At 32.5% G+C, this 13,665-nt stretch overlaps 1 pseudogene; it reads right to left on the bottom strand.

Annotated features, from left to right (window-relative positions):
- Positions 1-10,877: 10,877 nt before the first annotated feature.
- LOC149555304 (putative receptor-like protein kinase At1g11050 pseudogene) lies at positions 10,878-11,822 on the bottom strand (annotated as a pseudogene).
- Between the last annotated feature and the right edge of the window lie 1,843 nt (positions 11,823-13,665).

Here is a 13,665-nt window from a genome sequence, read left to right as displayed (position 1 = left end):
ATACTTAATAGATTTTGTGGTTGTGAATTGTATGCAACCTTTTGATAGTTATATTACATTCACAAGTTTAAAAATTTTATGAGAGTTTGAAGAAAAATATCAACCCTAAAAAGTCCATTGATAGACATTTATATCATTTGAAGCATTTTTGGACTATAAATTGGAACCTCTAATAACTCCATTAATAAAACAAGAGCTATGAAAGAGCTAGAGTCCATGTCTTGTTGAGTTTTATTTCTCTGTTTAAAGTGTAGTGACTGAATGCAAGAAAAATGATTTGTATTACTAGTCTTAATATAAGAATAAATTTTCTATTATTACTAGTCAAAAGAAAAAATTAGTATAGATACAAAATTAACTACTATAATTATTGGTAATTTAAAATATATAATATTATGCAAAAAGTATTTTCTTAATGTGATTTATTTTTAAATCATTTAAGATTAATATGTTAAAGTTCTATGAAATGAAAAGAATAAATATTTGAATGAGATATTTTAGGCTACATTTTCACTGAATTATTATATCATATTTTTTTAGGATTCCAATGGAACCACATATAGTAATTATTATTTTTGTATGGTGACTATGCAAAATGAAACCCAAATACAATGTTATGTCCAATGATTCCACTGGTCCAATATTTTTCAAAATGTATGTTATGAGTGCAAATAATCTATTGTAGGAAGATGTTGTATAGAGTATTTATAGTATATTTTGATTTCATAGGGGATTAATTTTGATTTATTCACAAGATTATTCTTTATTTTCATTATCTCACATCCAGGCATTGTACCACTTGCCCAATCTTTTCAAAAACAATAAATTATATTTCGTCTTGTTACTTTTTGAAAATGAAGAGATGGAGTTTTGAAAGCCCTTCAGACTCCAAACATATTTTTGGAACTAGATAGAAATTCTTACTTTTATTTCAAATTTTTTAACGATGATTGCAGATAAAGTAGTGTTAGATTTTATCAGAGTTCCCACAACCATATTAGATATGGATATGATTGTGAAACCACTATATTGTTTGACAGGATTTTTATGAGAAGAACCCATGTTGGAATCTAGCTCGATAATTTATTTTGGACTCTTTTTTGGGAGTAGTCACACTGCCCTCACTATTGTAAATCATTCCTCAGAAATGTTTGGAATTGGTAACAACTTTCTAAACCATCTTTAGTGAGGCCCATTTTGTTGCCGATCAAGGGAAGAAGTGTCGCCCATGGTGTTGAAAATATTTTATATTAAAAAAAAAGTTTTTAATTGTACTAGGTTAATTAATTTTACTATAGTACTTAAATTGTTATTACTATAGTACTTTAATTTTTATTTACAAAGAAGAAAATAAATTGATAATTAAAAACATCACTATACCAAAATACATTGACAAACTTAAGTTCATTAAACATTCTCTTTTTTAAATATCTAATCAAAAAAAGTTAATTTCAAAATATTTCTGACATGACCTATATTTTAAGAAGCTATGTAAAACATTATTAATATCAAATTTTCAAGTATTAAACATTTATCAATATTTAATAATGTCGTGAGTATAATTTAAACAATTGAAATAAATTACTTATTTTTCTAATTTTTATTTATAGACTTTCTTTACAACAAAAATAACAATTTATCAAAAATTAAAAAATATTTGCTATATTAAATATCTTTAAATATCAAGTGGCAAATAATTTCATTTATATAATACAACAATCATGCCCTTAAAATCAAACTAAAGATATTTTAATTCAAATTAGTAATCCTTCCAAAATTAAAAGAATAGTTTCCATATTGGGGTGGTTGGCAAGTTTAGGAACTATGATGATAAAATAAATTCTAGAAGGTGTTAAAATAAAATGTATTTGAAACATTGACAACACGATTGGAAATAGTAAAGACGTGAACAACATGATCATTTGGTATATTAAAAAAACAAAGTTGTGCATTTTTTTTTTGAATTGTTAGCCAAATGTGTTGTCTCAGTATGTAGAGAAGACCAAAAACATATGGAGTTGGGTTGGAATACAGTTTTCAAGCAATGGTAATCACTTGTTCTACAGATCCCAACTCGTTCAAAGGTCCAGGGTTCGAATTCGAAGGATGGGCAAAATCTTCAAAAAATTAAGCTTCAAGCTATATGACTCTTTCTCCATGGAATTTGTCTATTCAAACAATGAGACTTGATGTAATTTTTCTATTCAGACAACGGGACTTGGAATTGCATGCAACTGACTAATAAGATTGGACTCTAGATTTATCTGTTGAGCATGGCATCGAAAATAGATATTGAATTTGCAATTGATTTTAACAATTTCTTGGAGAATTTGAGAAAATAGGTTTACAAATTTTTTGCATAGATTTTCTATAGTTCAAAAAAAAATCTAGTAGAAATTTCTAGAAATTATTTTTATATCAATTTTTTTGTGGAAGGAAAACATTTTTACCCCTGGTAAAATTAATATTAGCCAATCAGGAAATAGGAATTGTTGTTTAAAAATAATTTAAAAATAAACTTAGTTTTCAACTTTAGGAAATGACTAGTTTTGGCTCTAAATATTAATTGTGATCATCACCAAAAACATTAGTTCCCTACCTATACATAGGCAAGGACTAATAGTGTTTTCCTCAACCTCTAGTAAGGCATCATTTATGGAAGGAATGACCCACATCCCAAAATTGTCATTTGTATACACAAGAAGCACATTTCTCTACCTACAATTTCATATCAAGTTTTCTACTACTCCTATTTTAGTTTTATAGTAGGAACTATATGAATGATCTGAGGATATCTATGCACGGATACAAAATATTTCATTGCACTAAATGTTACAGTTGGAACACGTGCCACAATGCCCATATGGTTTACACATCCTTTTATGATCATGTCCAACACTAAAATTATCATTACAAGGAAAACCCATTGATATTTTGTTTTATTCATTTTGGGGATCTATTTAGCCATTTGGGTGTACTCTCAAAATTTTGAAAGATTATATACATATAAATTTTTTTGAAAAGATTCTAAAATGAGATATGGCCTTAACATTCAAAGGGAAATAATGGTTTTTTGAAAGAGAGAATTTACTATTGAATTGAAGCCTTTCTCACTGTATAAAGATCAACTTGTCCAAAAAGAATGAAATTGTCTAGTTCCTATTGGAATATTCAGTCAAAAAATATCTTCTTAATGTTTAGATAAGGATTATTTATTAGTAGTAAAAAATAAATTAAAACTCTTCTTGAATGACTACTTATTTATTGACAACAAAAATCCTTATTTTTCTCTTAAAAATTTAAAAAAAATTACATGCTTATAATATAGAAAACAATGTAAGAATAACTCTAAATGACTTGGTCTGGTTGTATCAGATATACTCACTACCCTATATCCAATCTATTTCTACTTGCATTTACAAAACTTTAATCATCTCATGTTGTCCATTATAAACTTCTTTACTATCAACATAACTCTCATATTCTCATCTTAAAAACTTAAACATGGTCACAATAAAACAAGAGTCCTCCTAAAAGACTTAATCTATCTGTCCCAGATATACTCGCAACCCTATATCTAATCTATTTCTATGATAATTTACAGAACTCTTCTCTTATCCTTTCCTCCATTAAAGGAACAGTCATACTATATAACAACAATCTCAATGTGTAAATGTATGGATGTCATTTCTATACAACACAATAAACACTAAATAAACTTAGATAAAATAGGTAAATAAAAGAAAGAAAAGTGACTTTCTCTTGCAACTCCAACAATTTTATCAATGATTATCTTTTATTCTACCAAGTTACCAACACATTGAAATAGAATCAATTGTTTTGGTTGGTTCGGCAATAAATCTTGTTGCACTTATGATCATTGCTCACCATCTACAAATTGATGTGGCATTTGATGATTCTCTCTAAATAGACCTGAGAGGTATAATCTTTGTAGTTGCACTTATTTGTGAAACTCAACCACTAAATTGTTATGAATTTATCATACCCCTCCCCTCCAAAAAGAAAGGAGCAATTTTTTCAACATAACAAGAGTATAAAGAAACATTCTAGATATACTAAAAAAATCATATATTGTTGTAAAAACTAAATTGAGTTATGACATTACAAAGTGTTCTTATACATCATAAATGAACCAACAACCATGAATAAAATGGAGGTGGTATTGAAATATTGAATCACATTAAACACTTTTCTCTCCTCAATTCATTCTCTATGTTTAATATCATTTTCATCTTTTCCCCTTAAATATCCAAGATGTCATCATTGTCAATCTCCTTTACCATTCTTCATAGTCACAATATATAGATTTCTACCTCCAAATTAAACAACTCTTGAGAAATGTAGTTAGAAAAATTCTCAAAATTGTGGCAACACTCACCATGCTACCAATAAAAAATAGCTTCTTAAAAATAATCATACAAAATTTACAAGTTGTACGAATTTAATGAAACTCCAACAAATTGGCTATAATGCAATTGAGAAAATTTTCTAATGTTATATCCAAAAGAAAAGATTCAAGTATATGACATGAGTTGAGATAGTATAAATACACTTTTAGTATTCCTTTTGCATTGAAAACCCAAAATTATAGATATAAAATAGAACAATTAGTGGTTCAAAAATTTTGCATACATAGCAAAAAAAAACATTATAAGCTCAACCATGATAAGCATCTACAAAAACAATGCAGCAGATCAAGCAAATTTTTGTCACCGCCACTACTATCAACAACACATTAGCATTTAATTCTAACCAATTTCCCAACTAAAACTCTAGTTGGTCCTATTATAGATGGAACTAGTAATTTTTTTTTTCTAGGTTTAGGCTTTGTAAGTATAAGTAAACCACCTCACTCCAACAAGTCATCTCTATCATTCTTCATTCAATCCATAAAAATCATCAACTCTAGAAACTGAATGCCCACTAGAAGATGCACAAAAAGTAACTTTTTCCAAAATACAAGAAAATATTAAAATATGATTTTGAGTATAAGAATAGATCAATACCCAAAAGCCATATATAACTAGAAGGTAAATAAGTGTGATGTTTAAAAAGTAGAGAAGATATAAAATAATTTACCATATTATTCCTTCTTATGATATCTGATAGATAGATTCCACCGAGGCCCACAAATTTTGCACAACAATCTCTTATTCCTTACATTCATTCAATTTCAATTAGGTTTCTATGTTTTCACTTTATAATCTATGATGGGTCCTTCATTGGTGTAAGAAACTAAGTATTGTTTGCTTCTATAAGGTTGGTCCCAAAATCATTCTTCAATTCTACTAGACAACATAGTGTACCAAAAACTTAAAGACAAATATATTACTCACTTTTTAGCCTTATACAAAAATCGAAAATTACAATTTCAACATTTTCTTTGAAATGCATATGGATTTCCTCTTACAATTATACCAACAATCAATCTTTTCCACCATTGTTTCTCACCATCAATTTTATTGTTGGCATTAGGGTGGTTTATAAACTTCACACTTTTTGGCATAAATATAGACATGAACAGTCATTATGTAAAGTTCAGATGCCAAAATGTAAAAATATCCACATTCAAGCTTTCTCAAATGACACATGCAATGGTAGTTTACTCAACCTTTGCCACCATTCTCCATATTACTTAATCCTCATGACAACATCCTTCACATCATAAGTAATATCTATAATATATAAGTTTATTCTATTTTATTTTAATTTTGTATAGATTAATTCATAACCTACATGTAAAGAAAATTATAACCTACAGTTTGCTTTACTTCTTATTATTGTTATATTTGACAAAATTATTTTATTTAACCTAAAAATTAATTTAAATTTGTAATATATAATTTTATATAGTGAAAAAACTTCTAACATTAAAACTTTTAAATAATTATAATAATAATGTAATTTGCTAATTCACAAAATCCAATTTTTTTTTATAAAAAAATCTAGAAAGAATTATTGCTACAATTCAAATTATACACTGATTTGTTTAGAAAAAATACAAATAAAATATAATATAATTAATAAAATTATATAACACGTATAAGGCGCATTGCGTCTCTTCTTCTTCATCTGCGATTTGATAGAAACAAATCATTTCATTTAGCAGCTTTGGACGTTTCAGGAAAAAATAAAACGGGAAATGGAAACATCCAACTATACAATGAAAAGCTGCCCAGATATTCGAAACGGAGATACCGAAATCCAACGGCAAAAAAGTTTTATATCATTTTTGCGCACTTTTAAGACACTGTGAACCGTAGATCTACGGAGTCGAATCGCGCATTTCAAATCTAAAGATTCCTTCAGCTCTGTAAAATCGAGTCTCGATGATTTAGCTGATTATGGATTTGGTAACAAAAATCTACAATTTAGCCCCTCTCTATAATTTAGCTGATTCTGTATTTGGTAACATTTTTTTCTTTAATTTGGCCCCTCCTTATAAATTTAACCCATTATTCACTCGTCGACAGAGAATTTTAGCAAACTGGATATTGATTTCTTCTGTAATCCAGTAACGACATTCTCTGTGAAAAATATTGGTGAAAATGGAGGTCTTCCTGGTGATGGCGGCCATGGCTATGATCTTGTTCTGCAGCATGGAATCAGTTACTACTGGTGCTGTGCAAGGGCCAAAATTAGGCGTTTTGCGAGAATACTGCCAATCAAGGACGCAACCAAGAATTTTAGTTGCGCCATGATAATCGATCAGGGCAATTTCGACGCAATAGTGTGTAACGGAAGACTTGCCGAAGCTCATGAGATGATTGCTGTGAAGAAAATGGATTACACTTTCCATGAAAGCCTTGGCCCAGTGCGGTTCAACGCGCGGCAATTGGAGGAGGCAACGAACAATTTCAGTTGCACCAATTTAATCGGACAGGGGAGCTTTGGAATTGTGTACAAGGGCAAACTTCCCGACAGACAGATGATCGCCGTGAAGAGAATGAAGAAGTGCTCTGTCAACGATTTCTGGAACGAGGTGGAGATGATGAGCAGCTTTTGTCACCAGAATTTGTTGGCTCTCCGTTGTTTCGGCGTTGCCATGAGCGGTTTCTCGTTTGCGACTATCTCGCTAATGGCGGCCTGGATAACACATTTTTGGAGAGAAAATTAGAAATGGGAGAGCACTGTCGTGGGAGCAGAGGAAGAAGACTATAATCGACATCGCAAAGGGGTTGTGTTATCTGCATTGCGGCGTTCGGCCGGCGATATATCACAGAGACATCAAGGCCGACAATATTCTGCTGGATGACGACATGAATCCCTGCATTGCGGATTTTGGGCTTGCAACAAGGGAAGGGCAATCTCATTTCGGGTCAAAAGTAGCAGGCACGCATGGGTATATGGCGCCGGAGTATTGTCTGACTGGACTGCTTACAGATCGCTGCGATGTCTATAGCTTTGGGGTTGTGTTGCTGGAAATCATGAGCGGCAGAAGGGCCGTGGATATAACTTGACAATGCCATATTACAGATTGGGTATGGAAGCTTCTCAAGGCATCCAATAAAATCGATCTAGTGATAGATTGGAGAATGCGGGAGAGGGAAGAAGTGAAAACAATGGAGAGATTTGTAATAGTGGGAATTTTGTGTGCTCATGTGAATGTGGCATTGAGGCATCGTTGTGTGGAGAGGCTGCAGTTGCCGCAATCTCAAATTTTTAAACCCTTCTTTCAACTCGTCCGTCACGACAAAATAGGCGGCGGTCGTGCTTGCATTTCATAACGTCTCAAGAAAATTGTGTATAAAAAAAATCATTCTTTCATATACGATATCTTCAATTACGATATCTTTAGGAGGCACAATATTTTTTCAGCTACTAAATATATGTAGCTACATCATCAAATGTACAATCGCTGGACTTAATTTTTAACGTTAGACATTGAAAACCATAAAGTTTGTTCGTGGCATAATAACAACGCACGCTTTCGTCCTTTTGCGGAAATGAAACTCAGAGCGATGTAGTTTTTGGACTCTTTGCTCATGTTTCTTCTGATATAAAACATGTCATTTCGACAATATATAAAATCTACAACCTCTGATCTTTGTATGCGATGCAAAAATATATATAATCCATCTAGGACTATCAATTAAGGATTTATCTTACTAGTACAAATACTTACCAATTAGCTTCCTCTAGATGTTTATTATTTAAAATATTGCAAAAAGAGGGGTAAAAATTTATTAAGACAGAAAGGAATACAACAAGGAGAGCTCAACAAGGAGCTCGATCCTGAGCAAATAGATCATCAAATTCCTGCACCATCTCAAAGGACAGTTGCCTCCTATCCCTAATATTCCAATCCGAAGCACGACTGGATGCCCATTTGGCTAAACAATCAGCAGTTCTATTCCATTCACGAAGAATATACGTGAACCTAATGAACTGAAAAGAGGAAGAGAAGAAAAGAATCTGCTTAACAACAGTGGCCAGCTGCCAACTAACATATTGAGTGCAACTTGAGTGACAAAAAAATATAATTTTAAATCAAGGGAGAACCCTTTTCTATAGCACAAAGAATGGATATAGAAGGAAAAGAGGAGCATAATACTTCACTATTGTCCCTACCAACACCATTGATTCATGCATGTCCACATTTCCTTCTAGAAGACTAATTCATTTTAACTTTTAAAAATCCCTCAATTGGATGAAACACCTTCCTTATTCAATATTTTTATGTTTCGCCTACCTTAATTTCCTTCTTTCTAAGGGACTAGCCCTACAATCAACAATATCCAGATTCCATATCACAACTAGATCACTACGATCCCTAGGTTCACTAACAAGTTACATTTTGAAATAATCATTACATTAATTATCTAACTAATAATTCTTCATAGAAGAGCACTTATAACTCCCAAATCTTGAAAGATCCAATTTATTTCTAGTGACAAGTTCTAGATGAAAAAGAACCTTCAATTTATTTCTAGTCACAAAATAGTCAGTGCTCCCCTCCATATTTGTGACAAGGAACTAACTACCTCCTATGAACTATATAAGTTTAATAATTGTATTAGGCATTGACAGGTTGATCTTTTGATGCAACGATAACCACCACTCTAACAATGATAAGCAATCATAATCAAATATATCACATCTAAAAATAGCAAAGCTATCAAACATTTATATCAGTTAACCATTATGAATTGGGTCAACAAACATCCGACCAAGTCAAAAGAGTCATACAAAGTTGACAAAGCATACTGAAATATAGGAGTCTAAAGTTGGTTATTAGAAGATTTCATACTTAAATTGTTGAGTAGAACTTATATAAGAAAAATAAAAATTGAAAAGTTACAATGATAACTTCTAAAATAGCCTTAGTCCTTCAAGCCTTCCAAATAATCTATTTATTGCTCTTGATTTCAAATTGTGTTACTTTTTCTAAAATTGTGAAGCCTGAAAATCAATCTTCCCCCCTACCCTCATGATCCTCCTACCAAGAGTCTATTATGCTATATAAATAGCATTTAGACTTAAATTTATTTATGTTTGACTACCTTTATAAGGATCCACTAGCATTTAATATTTCACAATATGACATTGTTTATTTTTAATTTTTATAATTGATTAAATATGTTTTGTTTACTCCATTAATGTGGTAAGAATTAAACATTGCATGTTAGAAAGTTTAACTATTTTCTACTTTGACTCAAATAATTATCTTGGAAAAGTAATTAACTTTCCATTATGAAATAAAAAAATAAAAAAGGGTTATGACATTTTGTCTTTTTTATATAACTATATTAAATTATATTATATATTAAAGCATCTAAGAAAGAAATTAAAAAGAGTGAACTTATTTTCTATGAGTTGTGTTTATATGATGTTATTATGTGATCATTAGTCCTTTCTCAATCTTGTAGCATATTTTCTTAAGAAAACTATGTTTGAAGTCTAAGTAAAGGGAGTGCTATAGTAGCCTTAGGTTATGAAATATGTCAAAACACACAATCAAAAATGGCACTACAACTTGCATTCAACTCAATCATCTAAATACAAAGAAATCTATAAGCATATGCTCTCATGGAACTGAACATTCACTAAAATATTGAAGTAATTGTGCAATGCAATATTAGAAACATAGAGTAAGATCATGGTGCAAGATAAGTTGTTGGTGGTTGTTGTCATGGAGGACATAAATCAATTTTTGAGAAGGGATTTGATTTCATAAGACAAATTGTGGAAAATGAGGTTTCTTGGAGTTGTGTTGTTGTCCTTGTTTCATGTTGAAACACTATAATTATATCATAGAAGAAATCTATCATTTGCTTTTTTTTTTTTTTAAACTTATCTCTATAAAATATCCTCTTGTTCAAAGTATATCTAAACATTTTAAAAGATAAAATTAGAAATAATTGTTAAAAAATATACTAACCATTTTAAAACTTTTTCCCATTTATTGACACCTAAATCCTTATTCCTAAATTTAAAGTAAGCAATCAATTAAAGATGTAGATAGATACATTCTACATTAAAATAAATATTTTATATTTATAGGTCTTTGGTTTGTTTCATAAGGCTAATTCTTAAAAATGAAGTAAAAATTGTAGATTAGATAAATTTAGTAAAATGCATGAATAGTTGATAATTCTTAATTTTTGAACACAGAAATTTCAGCCTAATACCATTTGAGTTCCAGTTCCAAATGAGTAAAACTTCTTTATGAATGGAGACCACGGCAAGAAAAATAAAAAATAAAGAACACTGCATTTCTTAGCAGCTCACTTCTCTCTCAGAAACAGCAAGGATATCGGCATCTCCGCTGAGATATTTCCATAAAAAACCATGACCAACAAGGAATATAAAATTCATGTATTGGACCATCATGGGTTACAACCCATGAGTGTTGCCTATCTTCCAATGACAGACGAGTTGAAGGAAGGATAACTCTCTATAACGCTGAGAAACGCCTTTCCATTGCTCGCCACTCTGTGATTTGCTACTGGTAAAGGCTTTTCTGGTATTGCGGGAATGACAACCTCTCCCTCCAACATCTTCAATGCCTTTGCCATGCTCGGCCTTAAAGCCAGATTAACGTGAGTACACAAAATACCCACCTTAACAAATCTCTCCATTACTTTCACCTCTTCACTCTTGTGCATTCTCCAATCTATCAATTCAACTAATCTACTCATTTCTAGGAGCTTCCATGCCCAATCAGTAATAAGGTATTCAGTCGAACATTCCACAGAGATATCCAGAGCCCTTCTGCCACTCATGATTTCCAACAACACAACTCCAAAGCTATACACATCACTCTGATCTGTAAGAATTTCATACAGAGCATACTCTGGCGCCAAATACCCACGTGTCCCGCTTATTTTTGACACGATATACGATTCCCCTTCACTCGCCATCCTCACCAGCCCAAAATCAGCGACACAGGCATTCATGTCCTCATCCAGCAGAATGTTATTGGCCTTTATATCCCTGTGATATATCGTTGGCCGAACGCCGTAATGCAGATGACATAACCCCTTTGCAATCCCAATTATAATCTTCTTCCTCTGCTCCCACATCAGCGTTCTCCCAGCGGCATTTCTAAAAATGTGTTGATCGAGGCTACCATTGGCGAGGTAGTCGTAAACGAGAAATCGCTGGAACCCCTCTTTGTCCTCACCGCCAATGCCAAAACCTCGTAGAGCCACCAAATTTCGATGGTGAAGGCTGCTCTGAATCTCTACCTCATTCCAAAAATCTGCATCATCATCGACAGAGCACTTCTTCATTCTCTTCATGGCAATCATCTGACCGTCGGGGAGTTTTCCCTTGTACACCATTCCAAAACTCCCCATCCCGATTAAATTTGTGCAACTGAAATCATTCGTGGCTTTCTTGATTTACCCTTCATTGAACCACACTACGCCCATCTTCGGCTTCATGGCGTTGATCAGAAGGCTTTTCTTCATTAATCTCTTAAAACACCTGTGCTTCGTCCTCGCCCTCCACCAGTGACTAATGGTTCTTATAATGCTCATAGCCATGGCGGCGCATACATCACCATGATCTTGCAATGGCCAAGAATACAGCTGGCTTAATGATGGGTAAAATGGCCTGTACCAACATCACCATGAACGCCTCCATTTTCATCGACATTTTGAATTGTGAATGTTGTTGTTATATCAAGTTGCTACAAACCGAGTCCAAAAATGCCCTTTCATGTTTGTAGTTTTGTCTTGGATGCTCAGAATTATCCCCGATTTTGTTTCAAGTGGGGCATTGCAGCTGAACAGGACAAGGTGTCGTAGCAAAATATTCGAATGTTGGGCTTCTAGAGACAAGTGTTCTTCACTTTTCAAGATTGGTCAACAATCATGTTGACCATATTGATGGATGGTAGCCACCGATTCTATAGAGAGGGAATCTGTTGGCTTTGAAATGGCGTTTGGAGTATTATACAAAAGAGGGCAACTTACGTATTTTCTCTTGACCAAGGTTGGAAGATTTTTTGAATTGTAAACCATCTGGCAGCCACGCCTCCTTCTACAAAGGATCGAAAGGAAATAGAACTATATATTCTATCACGAATTGCAAAGAGGAAAAACACTATTACTTTGGATCCATGCTTGAGATGTAAATGTATTTAGTTAGGGCTCGTTTGGCAATAGGAATACCAATGGAATAGGCATGTGTATCTCTATCCTCCATTTGGGTGCAACAATGTTGAATTACAAATAGGAATACAATGGGAATAAGTATTCCAATTTTGTTCAAAAAAGGGACATACGCAATTCCACCTAAATAGGTGGAATAGGAATTTTTATTCCTATTCTATTTATTACTTTGCTAGAAAATATAAAATTTTGGGTTTGTGCCCTCAACTTTACATTTGCCCTCACTTTTGTTTGCCGCTCATTCTCAGCTCACGTCCATTGGTAGGAGGCGAAGGAAACTTTTATCCTCCATTTTTACCAGGTATGGAGCAAGGTTTCATTACTTTTTGAGTGCAGGGTTCATCGTTATTCTTTTTTATGTGATGTGTCTAAATACAGTTGTGTAGGGTTTTGTTTTACGGCATTGACAAGAAGTTTCTACAATAGTTGAAGGGCAAAGAGGAGTGGAGTCAACAACAAGAGTGGGATGGTCAAATTTTGAGGTATGTAGATTGTGTTGTTTTCATAACATTGCATTCAATGAAACCCCTTACCTTCTATATTCCTTTGGTGCACATACGGTGCGCTGTTTGTTTGTTTTGAACATTATTAATTTTTTTTTATTTCTGCATTAATAGTATTTGTAGATGAGTTTCAAATCTCATTTTTATGTATATATTTTGTTAATCTTCCTCTTGTAGACCCCAATGGATATGGATAGAACGAATCTAGAATGCCTCCATTGTATATGTGCTTTTGATGATTTTTATCCTTGCTACTTTATCCCTTATTTCTATCTATCTTTCCATCTGAATGAACTTCATCTAGGTGATGATTCAATTCTCCTCCTATCTATTTCCTCAAGCAACCCTTTTTCTAGACCCGATAAGCTAGTGCATGTCTTTAGCACAAATGGGTATATTCTACTACTAAGCTCTAAAACTTTTTGTTGCATTTGACATTATAGTATTATTCCATTTTCATACAGTTTGTATAGAGCATACCGTCTAATCATTACATTCCATTAAAACGAGTCTTTTTCAAA

The sequence above is a fragment of the Cupressus sempervirens genome, chromosome 5, assembly GCF_028749045.1.
Source record: "Cupressus sempervirens isolate cs-2001-9-10 chromosome 5, ASM2874904v1, whole genome shotgun sequence".
NCBI classification, from domain to species: Eukaryota; Viridiplantae; Streptophyta; class Pinopsida; order Cupressales; family Cupressaceae; genus Cupressus; species Cupressus sempervirens.
The sequence above is the reverse complement of the archived record's forward strand: the minus strand, read 5'-3'. Positions and strand labels throughout refer to the sequence as shown.